General features: G+C 35.9%; 1 protein-coding gene across 1 annotated transcript in view; it reads right to left on the minus strand.

The window, feature by feature from the left end:
• The window catches only part of LOC140452387 (cytochrome P450 4d8-like), a 63,549-nt gene extending 49,857 nt beyond the window's left edge, over positions 1-13,692 (minus strand). Inside the window, exon 1 of the mRNA XM_072546616.1 lies at positions 13,400-13,692. The gene's annotated coding sequence lies outside the window, so the exon portion shown is untranslated. The remainder of the gene's footprint in view (positions 1-13,399) is intronic.
• Between the last annotated feature and the right edge of the window lie 65 nt (positions 13,693-13,757).

The raw sequence follows: 13,757 nt of genomic DNA on the forward strand, positions 1-13,757 counted from the left end.
AAACAGTTGTTTAGATAGCATTTTATATGATGAGTGCTCGAGCAAAAAAATTGTTGGAGTTAGCAGTAAAGGAAAATGAAACAAAGGTATGTTTATAAGTTAATTTTATTTGGTTTATACTTAATTACTTTATTATGAAATAATATCTATCAAGTTACATACTTTTTAAAATGAAGGTTTATATTATTTATCTACAATCCAGTAGGAAGGTAATGCATAAATAATAAATTAATTAAAAAATCTTTTTTTTAGAAACAGTTAATTTTTATATTTTTATATTTCAGAATTTACTACGTTCCCAACAACAGAATATTATGCAATCGATTCCTATTTAATCAGGCTGCCCAGTTCCTACTCCCGACTCAACACATGGAGCAGTAAAGGAAAATTAAACAAAGGTAGATACCTATTATAAGTTGATTTCATTTGGTTTATAATTATTTTATTATGAAATAATATCTATCAAGTTACCTACTTTTAAAATGAATGTTCATTTTTTGTATTTACCAACAATCCAGTAAATACGTAATGTGTAAATAATAATTTAATTAAAAATCTTTATTTTAAAAACAGTTAATTTTTATATTTCAGGGTTCCCAACAACAGCATATCATGCAATCTATTCCTGGTCCATCAGGCTACCGAGTGCCTACGCCCGACTCAACACTTGGAGATTTTTCATCTGATGATGACGTCATGGATCAAACTTGTATCCCTAATTCTGTACAAGATGCTGATCAGTTGTCATCTTCATCTGATGATTTTACATATGCTAGAAATACAGTTACTTTTTCGGTGACGGCAGAAACGCAAGGTAATGTTAGGGTTAAAAGAAAGCGTGGTATTAGCATGATGCAGAGAAAACTACGTAAGGAAATATCTGAAAAAATTAGAAAGGGAGAAGAATATACAAACCAATCCGGAAAGAAAATATTAAGTAAGCCTGTAGGTGTACTATAAGAATGCAGATTAAAATGTAAAACTAAATTTACGGATGCACAATAACGAAATATATTTACCGACTATCGTTCCCTACAAACACGGGATATGCAACGTCTACATCTCAGTCATCACATATTATTCTCAAAACCAGTTAGAGTTAAAACTGAAAATACAAAACAGAAAAGAGACATATCTGTACAATATGGTATAGAAATTGACGAAAGACGAGAGAAAGTATGTCAACAATGTTTTCGTATCGTATATGGCGAGAATCGTGGTTTCATATATGGAATTATTGAGAAGAAAAAAAAGACACCCACGGGGATAATTGGAAGAGACGAAAAAGGTAGACATGAACCAAAAATTAAACATTCAACTGCAGCAGTAGCTTATGTTCATAATCACATTGCCAGTTTCCCAGCATATGAAAGTCATTATTCCAGAAGTCACACAACAAAGCAATACCTGGAGACTGGCTTAAATTTACAAAAAATGTTTTCCTTATATTTAGAAAAGCATGAAGAAGACCATGTTAGTACAAAAGCAGTTAGTCTTTCTAGTTATAGTAATATTTTTAAAAGCCTAAATTTGAAATTTAAAAAACCGCACAATGATACGCGTTATACTTGTGACAAAGTTTGTTACAAAAATAAAAATTACAACTAATAATATCGAAAAAAATCGCTTGCACGAAGAACATGTCTCTCATCAGCAAAGAGCAAAGTTTCATTATGAATGTGAACACCATTTTTAAATACAGGTGTAGCATTTTACAAACGAAAAATATGGACTTTTAATTTTACTGTAAGAAATTGTAATACGGGCAAAACTTCCTGCTATATGTGGCACGAAGCTATCGCTCAACGTGGCGGAGATGAAATCGGGTCATATATAAAAATGTTGGTTATGAGCCTACCTGAAGTAACACAACATGTTATAATATACTCCGATACTTGTGCAGGACAGACTCGCAATAACACACTACCTGCAGTATATAACTACATACTTACACAGAAACAAGGATTAAAAACTATTGATCATAAATTTCTAGTTCCTGGGCACACGGATTTGGAGTGTGACTCTGACCATGCCTCTATAGAACGTGCCAAAAAAATATAGCGGTACAATTTTAATCCCAAATGACTGGTACATGCTTGTAAGAATGATCAGCAATAAATTTACAGTAATTGAAATGACACAAAATGATATTTTTGCGTTTTCAAGCCTGCTGCAGCAAACTCTAATAAAGAAAACAAAAGATCAAAATAATGACTCATTTTTATGGTGTAACATTTTTTGGATCCGTGTTAAGAAAGAAAATCCGTGTAGTTTTTCTTTTAAGTACTCACTTCGAGTAGAAGACAACTTTAGAGTTTGTGATATGAAGAGGCAAACTAGAAGCAGCCGATCAACTCTGCCAATGTGGGATGTCCAGAGGGCATACAACCATAATTTAAAAATAACTAAAGAAAAACATAAAGATGTTTTATCATTATTACAATATATTGTAATGTTTTTATTAATTCTAATTTATTGTTCTTATTTTAATTTACTAAAACACGATAATTTATATCAATTTATTAAACCACTGTACAACAATTTATTTGACTAATAATTACATAATTATCTATCGGACGTTAAAATTTAAACGCGAGCTTTTTTCTTGACTAACTGTTTTTTCCAAAAAAACTCCTGTTATATACCCAGTACCGTTAGACTAGAAACGTCGACGGCCTTCTCGACTAGACAGAGCGGCGAATTGTTCTCAAAACTGGTATATTTACATCGGCTCGTCTCCAGAAGGTTCGAATTGTTGTTTTTATAACAAAGGGGGACCCATCGTGTGTCAGGTAGGCATTACCTAGAAAATACGTGAACGAATGAGAATATTAGTAATAAATATATTTACGGTTTTGGGTCAGAATTTATCGTAACATTGCCCCCTCTTAAAAGATGGTTCCTCCTGGAACCTTGTCGGGACTGGAACCGGAACAGTATGCTGGTATCGGCAACTGGACCCTCTTTTACAACTTCCAGTTGTATAAAAATGACAAGGGACGCTTTTCTCTCCACACCAGTAACTATGCGGATTGCAACAGACTAACACCTGGACTTCGGTGTCTTTAAAGATTTCCTCCACCATATTTCGGATAACCTTTCAATCTAATTGGCGGCACTCCAACTTTAGCATGGCTAACTTTTGCACGTCGGACTCTAGGTCCTTTACCAGGTAGAAAAGAAAACGTGATGCTTGAAACGAGTTTCAAGGTTTTCCCAGGGGCTGACACTTGGCATTGAAGTTCTGCAACTCGACCGAACTTCCTTGTAAAGACGGATGCCAACCCTGGTGCGTCTTTGATAGTGGCCGGGATGGTGAGGGCCAGCGAGTAGTCATCGGGGAGCGCGAGTAGATCTTGCTTTTCTTCAGTGGTAACACCATGTCTTGCTTTACCGGTACCTCCATAGGCACCCATGAATTCCTCAAACGTGAGGTCAGACACATCTTGGACTTGGTTTACTTCCACTTCTTCATCTACGCCGTGGTCACCTTCGAAAGACGCCAGCCGATTATGGTGTACTATCATCGGCTTTCCCCTCGGAATCTTGCTTATTCGGTAGATGACATCGTTGATCTTCTCCATAATTAAGTATGGGCCTTCCCAAAACTGCTGCAATTTGAGAGAACAACCTTTTCACTTCTTGGGATTATAGAGCCATACTTTGTCGTTCTTCTTAAAGCAACCCTTTTCGGCTTGTGTATCGTACCGTTTCTTCATTCGGTCGCTAGCGATATGAACGTGGGAACGGACCAACTCATGTACATCGTCCATTCTTCTTCGTAATTCGATCACATAATCTTCACCTGCTACATCTTCCCCAGGTCGACGCCCAAACTCTAGATCACAAGGTAGTCGCATTTCGCGTCCGAATAGGACTCTGGCTGGTGTATGGCCTGTTGATTCGTTAACAGCAGATCTGTAGGCCATTGTGAAAAACGGAAGGTATTGGTCCCAGTCTCTCTGATGATCGGACACCATCTTTGTCAAATACTTGCCAACTGTCCTATTCATTCGTTCTACCATACCATCCGATTGCGGATGATACGTGGTAGTTCTTGTTTTCTTCATGCCTAGTCTATCACATATTCCTTGGAATAGAACGCTTTCGAAGTTCCTGCCTTGGTCACTATGGATCTCCAAAGGCACTCCGAATCGGCTGATATATTCTTGGATCAACTTATCTGCAACGGTGGCGGCCTTCTGGTCTGGAAGTGCGTAAATCTCGACCCACTTAGTGAAGTAATCCATTACTACCAACATGTACTTGCCTCCATTTTCACTTTCTGGAAATGGCCCTGCAATGTCCAAAGCTATTCTTTCAAACAGGCTTCCAACATTATATTGTCTCATAGGAGCTCTCCTTTTTCGATAAGGCCCGTTACTCGTAGCACAAATAGTACATTTCTTACACCAGTCTTTTACATCGTCGGAACTGTTCATCCAATAAAACCGTTCCCGAATTTTCTGAAGGGTCTTCTTTACACCAAAATGCCCTCCTGATGGACTGTCGTGTAACTGACAAAGTACTTCGGCTATTTTGTTCTTTGGGATCACTAACTGTCTTCTCTTCTCTGAGCCGTCATCATTTTGTACGACTCGTTTGAGCAAGCCATCTTCCATGATAAATGAGTCCCACTGGGCCCAATACGAGCCCCACTGGGCCCAATACGTCTTAACTACTGAGCATAGGTTTGATATTTCTTGCCAAGGTGGTCGACGGTTTTCCTCTTTCCATTTTAGAATTTTCTGTACAACTGGATCTCTCTCTTGTTCTTCCCTTATCTTGGTAGGCATCCAGTCGGCGTTGACCATCGTCGTTCTTAGCACTGTTGCTTCCTTGGATTCCGTTTTGCTGCAGTGGAAACACTCTGCTGGGCATGGCCTTCTGGAAAGAGAATCAGCGTTTCGGTGGCTAACTCCGGCCCGGTGCTCAATCTTGAAATCGTTTTCTTGGAGTCGTTCGATCCACCTGGCTATCTGACCCTCTGGATTCTTAAACTGCATCAACCACTTAAGGGTGGCATGGTCGGTTCGGATTAAAAACTTCCTTTCATAGAGGTATTGATAGAAGTGCTCTACTGATTTCACTACTGCCAGAAGTTCTCTTCTCGTGACGCAATAATTCCGCTCAGGTTTTGAGAGAACTTTACTAAAATATCCAAGGACTCTTTCCTATCCTCCTATCCTTGAATCTGAGGCAGCACTCCTCCAATTCCCATATTACTTGCATCTGTATATAAGATGAACTCTCCTTCTGGCAGTGGATACCCTAAAATTGGTGCTGTGATTAAATGCTTTTTTAAGGTCTCAAAGGCATTTTGGCAGTCTGTATCCCAGCGGTATTCTCTTGTTTCCTCTGTAAGTCGCGTTAATGGTTTAGCGATATCTGCAAACTTCTTAATAAACCTCCGGTAGTAAGTACATAGTCCCAGAAAACATCTCACTTGGTGTTTGTCAGTTGGTTTTGGCCATTCCTTAATGGAATCGATTTTTCCCTTATCCACGGCCACTCCTTCTTTACTGACTATATGACCCAGACAATTGACTTTACCTTGAAATAGCTGGCACTTCTTGAGGTTTAGCATCAATTGGGCAGCTTTAAGTCGATTAAAAAAGTTTTCTAAATTCCTTAAATGATCTTCAAATGTCTCCCCCAAGAAGATTATGTCATCTAGATAAACTAGGCATGTTTTCCAAGATAACCCTCTCAACACATTTTCCATAAGCCTCTCAAATGTCGCAGGAGCATTACAGAGTCCAAATGGCATAACGTTAAATTGCCATAATCCAGATCCTGTGGTAAAGGCTGTCTTTTCTTAATCTACCGGGTCCATTTCTAGCTGCCAGTATCCAGACTTCAAATCCAAAGTAGAAAATAATTTACTTCCAGCCAATGTGTCCAATATGTCATCGATCCAAGGCAGAGGATAACTATCTTTCTTGGTAACGTTGTTCACCAAACGGTAATCCACACAGAACCTCGTTGTTCCATCTTTCTTCTTAACCAGAACCACCGGAGAGACCCATGGGCTCGTAGAAGGTTCTATTACCCCATCTTTCTTCATTTCCCGAACAATCGTTTCAGTTTCCTCTCTCTTCGTCTGTGGTAATCGTCGAGCTGTTTACGAATTGGCTTAGCATTACCAGAATCAATTTTATGTTTAACAACGGTAGTCCTTCCCGTCTTTCCACTTTTCAGTACGAAAATATCACGATACTGCCGAAGAAATTCCCTTAATTTCCTTTTCTCGATCTGATTCAGAGACTGTCCAGCAACTGCAACCATTTGGTCGAATTTGTCGTTGGAATTATCAGATGTTGTCGTCTGACGGATTATGGATGTCACAGGTACACAAGTTCCTACTTTTGTCTCTTTCTTGATGGTCACTGGGTAGTCGTTGACATTGATGAGTCTCACAGGAATTTCTTTAGCCAAAGTCACCAATTCCTTTCCAAATATGATTCCACGGCCAACCTCATCGTCGTGGTTCCAAGGCTGCATCATAACAGGTGTCCCTTCGTCTACAATTCCCTGTAGTTGCGCTACTATGATTGTTTCGCTTCTCGCAGGCACGACTGTATCTTCCCTAATGGCTGCTTGCACAGTGCTGTCATTATGTGGATGAAGAAATACCTTCTCGTTGCCAACTTTGATTACCTTATTCTTAAAATCCAATTGGAATCCATGCATATTCATTACGTCCATCCCTAATATAACATCCTCTTCGATGTCAGCGACTATAACAGTATGGACGAACTTTTCTGCTCCAATTCCCAATTGTACATGGATTTCTCCATGAATGTTGGCATTTTCACCTGTAGCAGTCCGAAGTCGCAACCTCGTTGGTAACAGTTTCTTACGGCTGTTTATAACTGTCAGGCGTATAATAGTTCCGGTTGCTCCGGTATCCACCAACAACGTATGTCTTTTACCATTTATTTCTCCATCTACATATACACTATCTTCACGACATTTCAAAGAAGCTATTAGTATGAGAGGGTCTTTGGAAAAGTTTCGGGTCGAAGCTGCCCCCCTAAGGCCGACCCGTTCTAGTTTTCCTGGTGGTTAGTTTCTTGATTTGCGTCGTACCTAGGGTGCTTACATGAACTTCGTACGTGTTCTATTTCGCCACAATTCCAGCATCTTATGGTCTTTGTTTTCTTGTATGTCATACTTTTCATCATATTAACGAGCTGGTCAAGTTTATCTTCATCTTCTTCCTCTTTTATAGTCCTAACTTTACTAGCCTAACAGCCTTGTTAGGTCAGCTATGCAGAGGAATGCATAGCTGACTCGTATTCGAGGGCGGCAAATAAAACATCAACCAACGTCTTGTGACGAGCTAATCGTAGTGTTCTCTGCATTTCATGATCACGAAGACCATCAATAAACGTTTGAATGGCCAATTTTTCCATCATGTCTTCGGGAGCTGTTGGATAAGCATATCGTACTAATCTGGCAATATCTACCTCATATTCTTGAGAGACTCATCTTTCTTTTGTCTTTGATTTTTAAGCTGCCACTGATATACATGCTCCAAATGTACGTGGCCGTATCGGATATTTAACCTCTTCTTCAGTTGTTGGAAATCATCCGTCTCCTCTACCGCTATGGTCTGAAGCACATCTAAGGCATCTCCTCGAAGAGCGATAGTCAGGTTTACAGCTTTTCTTTTTCAGACCATCCATTCGCTCTTGCGGCTGATTCGAACTGTTTTATGTACTTGTTCCATGATGATTTTCCGTCGAAAGTTGGGACTTTAACATGAACAGAACCTCCACTTCCTTCAAATTTCGGCCGTGTTTCCAACTTACATTTCGTCTCGTCTTTTTTTATCTCTATTGTAATCGGATTGTTACCTCTCTCTGCTGCCCTGTTTCCTCCATCTTCCTTTCCATCTCTTTCAGCTTTTCTTCGAAGGCCAACATATCGGCAGCAACTTGATTTTTAACGAAGACATTCTAGCGTCCAGGGCAGACATCTCAGAAGTGACTTTAGAGATTTCCGAAGAGATGTTAGCAGAAACTTTGCTTTCCAGAGAAGAAATCTCGTTAGAAACTTTGTTTTCCAATGATGCGATATCACCAAAAACTTTGTTCTCTAATGATGCGATGTCGCCGGAAACTTTGTTGTCTAATGATGCGATGTCACCAGAAACTTTCGAAATATCGCCAGAAACTTTGTTCTCCAATGATGCGATGTCACCAGAAACTTTCGAAATATCGCCAGAAACTTTGTTCTCCAATGATGCGATGTCACCAGAAACTTTCGAAATCGACGAGAGGACAGCAACTTTAAATATACAAGTCTCTGGGTCCAATCCTTCTTCTAGCAAAGCGTTCTTTAGTCGCTGGACTAACACAGCCTTTTTTCCGGTAGAAGCTAATTCTGTGTCCTCGAGATGTCTTCTTAAATTCGTCACTGTGAGTTCATAAATCGTCGTCATTTTCGCAATTTATTTTATGTATTCCACTATTCTGACACCATTTGTAATGTTTTTATAAATTCTAATTTATTGTTCTTATTTTAATTTACTAAAACACGATAATTTATATCAATTTATTAAACCACTGTACAACAATTTATTTGACTAATAATTACATAATTTATCTATCGGACGTTACAATTTAAACGCGAGCGCGAGCTTCTTGCTTGACTAACTGTTTTCTCCAAAAAAGTACTGTTATATACCCAGTACCGTTAGACTAGAAACGTCGACGGCCTTCTCGACTAGACAGAGCGGCGAATTGTTCTCAAAACTGGTATGTTTACTTCGGCTCGTCTCCAGAAGGTTCGAATTGTTGTTTTTATAACAAAGGGGGACCCATCGTGTGTCAGGTAGGCATTACCTAGAAAATACGTGAATGAATGAGAATATTAGTAATAAATATATTTACGGTTTTGGGTCAGAATTTATCGTAACAATATAGATCCAGTGTATCACGATTTTTATAAAAATGTAATAAAATCAACGGACGATGCGGTAGACACATCACACATTAGTGATTCCAGTTCCGATTCAGATTAATACTATTATTTATATATTTTTTTATCAGATCCATGTGTTTTAATATTAACTTTTCTTTTATATTTGTATTCTTCTGATGTTTTAAAGAGTAATAAAGGAGTTTTTTTAATAAACTAGTTTATATAATGCGCAACATTGAAGATCATACCATGATACCTGCTTAATATTTTTGATCATAATAATGATAACTACAACCATTTTTTATAACAAAATAAATAATGTTCGTAATACTTATTTCCCATTGACCTGTTTCTGATATTAAATACGTACTATATTATACCTTTCGTTGTACACTCTTGTTAATAAATAATAATATCTTTTATTTAACACCGTAACTCTATCCTCAAAATACTTAAATATTTGTTTCGGCTCTGCTGAAAAATCAATATTTTGAATTTATCATAATCTGACCTATGACCACAGATATTAACGGAATTTATTTATTGTATTGTTTATCAATATAAAAATCACAATCTTGTTTTGGAAATTTACTAGTGCTAAATTTAATTGTGTGATCATTATTGAATGCCTTTTTAAGTCGATAACACATATCACAATTATGTTTTCGTGTAACTTATCATTGCGATAAATTTTGTAAAAGGAAGTAAAAGAGATAATATACCTTTGTTTTTACTAACATATGTTTTTATGAATGCCTTATACAATCTGACGACCTTGAAGGTTAGATAAACTTTTTTAAAATATCACCTGTGACATTTTTCCTCCAGTTGTCAGAGACCAAAATGCCACTAAAACTCTAAAAATAATACGAACAAGCTAAATTTCACTGAGAATGTTAAGTTTGGGATCCCAAAAAAATATGCCAAAAAGTTTACAACTCCTACGAACAGGCTCCCATATAATATCCTCCTCGAAGGGGGGAGAGGAAACGGAAAATATCGATTTACCAAGAATCTGTACGCCTTAGAAAAAAATATTTCAAATAAAAAACGTGAATGAGATAATTTTAAATAAAATATAAAAATTCTGTGTAAAATGAACCGTTCTCTGAGAATCAACGCTTGAAGCAAGCGACGATTTTTAATGTCAATTACGCACACGAAATCAATTTTAAATAAAATTTGTATCAAATCGACGGTAAAAATTCGATATCTTTTGATCAGAGCGTCCTATCGACAAAAATAAAAATGTGTTTTAAATGTGAAGAGTGTAGCTTTCGTATAAAGTTTTCGTATTATGCCGCAAATGAAAAAAGTTTTTATAAAGGTGTGAAATAAATAAACGTTTACGACCTGGGAGGCTCTGTTGTTTTCAGCTATTTCTTCCATGCCAAATCTTAGATTCCCTGGTCCATAATCAGTAAGATTGTTTACTCCTTTTGTCATTTGCCATTCATAACTTTACTAGGTTTACTCCTACTAGATCTATAGAGAAACGAAGGAAAACAGCAGAAGATAAAATGCCAATACATACAATAACAGGAAAAGAATGGTCCCGATATTATGATAATTTACTATCAGAAGAAAGTGTAGAAGATAAGACGACCCTTTATTAACCCACGAATGGTCAACGGCTAAAAGCAAAAATTTACAGAAAAAATCGTGTAAATATCGTAAAAATACCGAAAACAAAGCAACCGTGATAATAAAAAATAACAAAGCAAGTAGTCTTGAAGTAATAATGTCAAATTCTTCAAATGTTAAATCAAAAAATTATATCATTTTTTAATATATATTATTATGTATAATCGGACATTCCGTTACCGACCAACAGAAAGTTACATACATCTGTTTAATATATAAAAAGAAAAACCCCAATTACTGTCGTATATTTCGGATAATAGTAGGCTCAATCATCTATATGCAATGATGTTAAAAATCTTTTTAAAACTCAGTCATCTTTATGGAATAATATTAAGAATGAGAATACCAGAACAGCTACCAGACAGATAAACAAAGTCGATTTAGAGCCGGCAGGTCGTGTACAGAAAATATGATTTGCTTACAGATTAAAGAAGAAAAAAAGACCAAGAGTAAATAACTACACCTAACAGACCTTTGAAAAGTACTTTGAGAAGATGGATGATGCTGCAAGAAAGTAGTACGGGGATAAAATTGGATAATATCTGGATGAATTAGTGCAGAGTTCAGGTAGTGATTATAAATGTTGCATTTCTTCCAGGAATCGTATTTTTTTACGCAGTCTCTCCATATATCCGTATTTTGGGTGGCACGACCGTATTAACGAAGTTCGTATTTAATAACTTGGTGATCTCCTTCGACTTCTTTACTCCGGTTTTCGTTAGACTACTAGTCTTTTCAAATTATCAGAACGTTTTATATATCTATAGAATGTTCATATTTTGTATTAATATTTTATTAAGAGTTAAATTATTTTACAATACATATCGTGCATATTATAAAATTGTATGTATTATAATCGTTTTAGAACATAGTCGAGGATACAGCGAGTGCCTCGGGTGCCCTTGAACCCACACTAACTAATCTACTAATCTACTAATCTAACTAGAAACAACTAATCTGTGAACATTTTAAGTAATATTAAGAAAACGAGATATTAAACTAAAAAGTAAAGCACGAAACTCGAAATCCGAAGATTTCTAATCATCGAATTCAGATTTTTGCTTTAATCTGTGCCTTCTGAGAATTGTAAGGCAAAACAGGCGTTGATAAAGATGTAATTAGAGAAATGGGGAATCTAAAATTGCATTCCACAACATATCTCCTCAACTAAGCAAAAATCCTTGGCGAATTGGTTTCTAGTACTCATAAAGAGTATATCGAAATAAAAGGGAAAGACAGTGAAGATTTGATTTCACGTATACTTCCTCTGTATATTCGCTTATACGTATTTCATTCTAAAAGGAATCTTCGGAGCGCCTATTTACAAATGCTCTGAACGTGAAAACAATATTTTCTGTCGTAAGAAAGCAACGCTAAAATGGCTTCGATATGGATGCAATAGCGAAGTCTGATAATAAATCATGAAACTCGAAATCCGAAGATTTTCAATTGTCGAAACCAAATTCAGATTTTTGTTTTAATCTGTGCCTTCTGAGACGTCTGTTTTGCCTTGCAATTCTTAGAAGGCACAGATTTAAGTAAAAATCTGAATTTGGTTTCGACAATTAGAAATCTTCAAATTTCGAGTTTCGTGATTTATTATCAGTGGTCGCTATTGCGTCCATATCGAAGCCATTTTGCGTTGCTTTTTTTACGACAGGAAAGATTGTTTTCACTTTCAGAACATACGTGAATAGTCACTCCAAAGATTCTTTTTAGGATGAAATACGTATAAGCGAATATACAGAGGCACTGTACGTGAAATCAAATCTTAACTGTCTTTCCTTTTATTTTGATATACTTTTTATGATTACTCGAAACCAATTCGCCAACGATTTTTACTTAGTTAAGGAGATATGTTATGGAATGCAATTTTAGATTCCCCATTTGTCAAATTTTATCTTTATCAACGTCTGTTTTGTCTTACAATTCTTAGAAGGAACAGATTAAAGCAAAAATCTGAATTTGGCTTCGAAAATTAGAAATTTTCGTATTTCGAGTTTCGTGATATATTATAATAAAAAAAATTTAAAATTATAAATAAAGTAGATATATCTAATACGGGCCACCGTTGGTATTTTAAAATTGAACGCGGGGATACCAAATTTTGCTCGAGGAGAATATTGAGGGCGATAGATTAAGAAGTTTTGATAAACGTGTAATAATTAGAAAAGCTCTATGCATTTACCAGAGGACTTTTATAGCTCCTATTTTTGTTTTGTTTCTTAGGGTGAATATTATTTATTTATTATAAAAACAAACTATTCAAAAGTAATTATACTATTTATTTAAGGTTCCATTCAGCTTTTCAATCGTTATTTTTGTTTTTCATAATTAAGTTTTTAATATATTTTATCTTCTGATTACTGATCGATGCTTCCAGTGTTGAACTAACTGATATAAAATTATAGCAAAAATAAATATAAATATAAATGATAAAAAATTATTATTAAAGCTTCATAGCAAAAATCATTGACAAACAAAAAAAAGATACTGGATAAAGATGGTAATACATATGAAAAATATAAGTTAATAAACCTAGTTTTTGGCAAATAATCGGTTAGATCTCTTTTTTCTGTCTCTTATTCTTATCTCTAGTTCAATGTATGCTCATTCAAAAATATCAACACATTTTGATTTTTATGATGTATTTATGGTTTATCAATTTTTCATTCTCAATGTGAAATGAGGTGGAGTCAAAAACTCGATAGTTAAAAGCTCTCTGTTTCAGACATATACAACCGTCTTATTGCTTTCGGATTCCAGAGTAATAATTATTTTAATGCCATAATAATCGTAATGTAAGGTACCAAATTGTACGTACCTTAGTTATATGGTTATAGTTTAACTTTATTGCCACTATTGCTGTCCATACACTAAATAATAGCACACTGTTTAGGTATTGTTCCAAAACTGTCTACTAAACATAAACGTTGTTTAGTAAACAGTTCGAGTATTCGAGTAGACGTAAAAAACAGTACACATTACCATTACATCGTTGGGCCGCCGAACAGATAGAATTATCACGTGAACGCCATGCGCTGGTTACGAGTTGCATTTCCCAACCTACCACATAGTCCAAAAAATCATATCAAATTAAAATGTTTGTATTTTAATTATTGTCTTCTGAAAATACGATGTAAAAACAATACGTGTATACACATAAATCATCTGTATTACGA

The sequence above is a fragment of the Diabrotica undecimpunctata genome, chromosome 1, assembly GCF_040954645.1.
Source record: "Diabrotica undecimpunctata isolate CICGRU chromosome 1, icDiaUnde3, whole genome shotgun sequence".
NCBI classification, from domain to species: domain Eukaryota; kingdom Metazoa; phylum Arthropoda; class Insecta; order Coleoptera; family Chrysomelidae; genus Diabrotica; species Diabrotica undecimpunctata.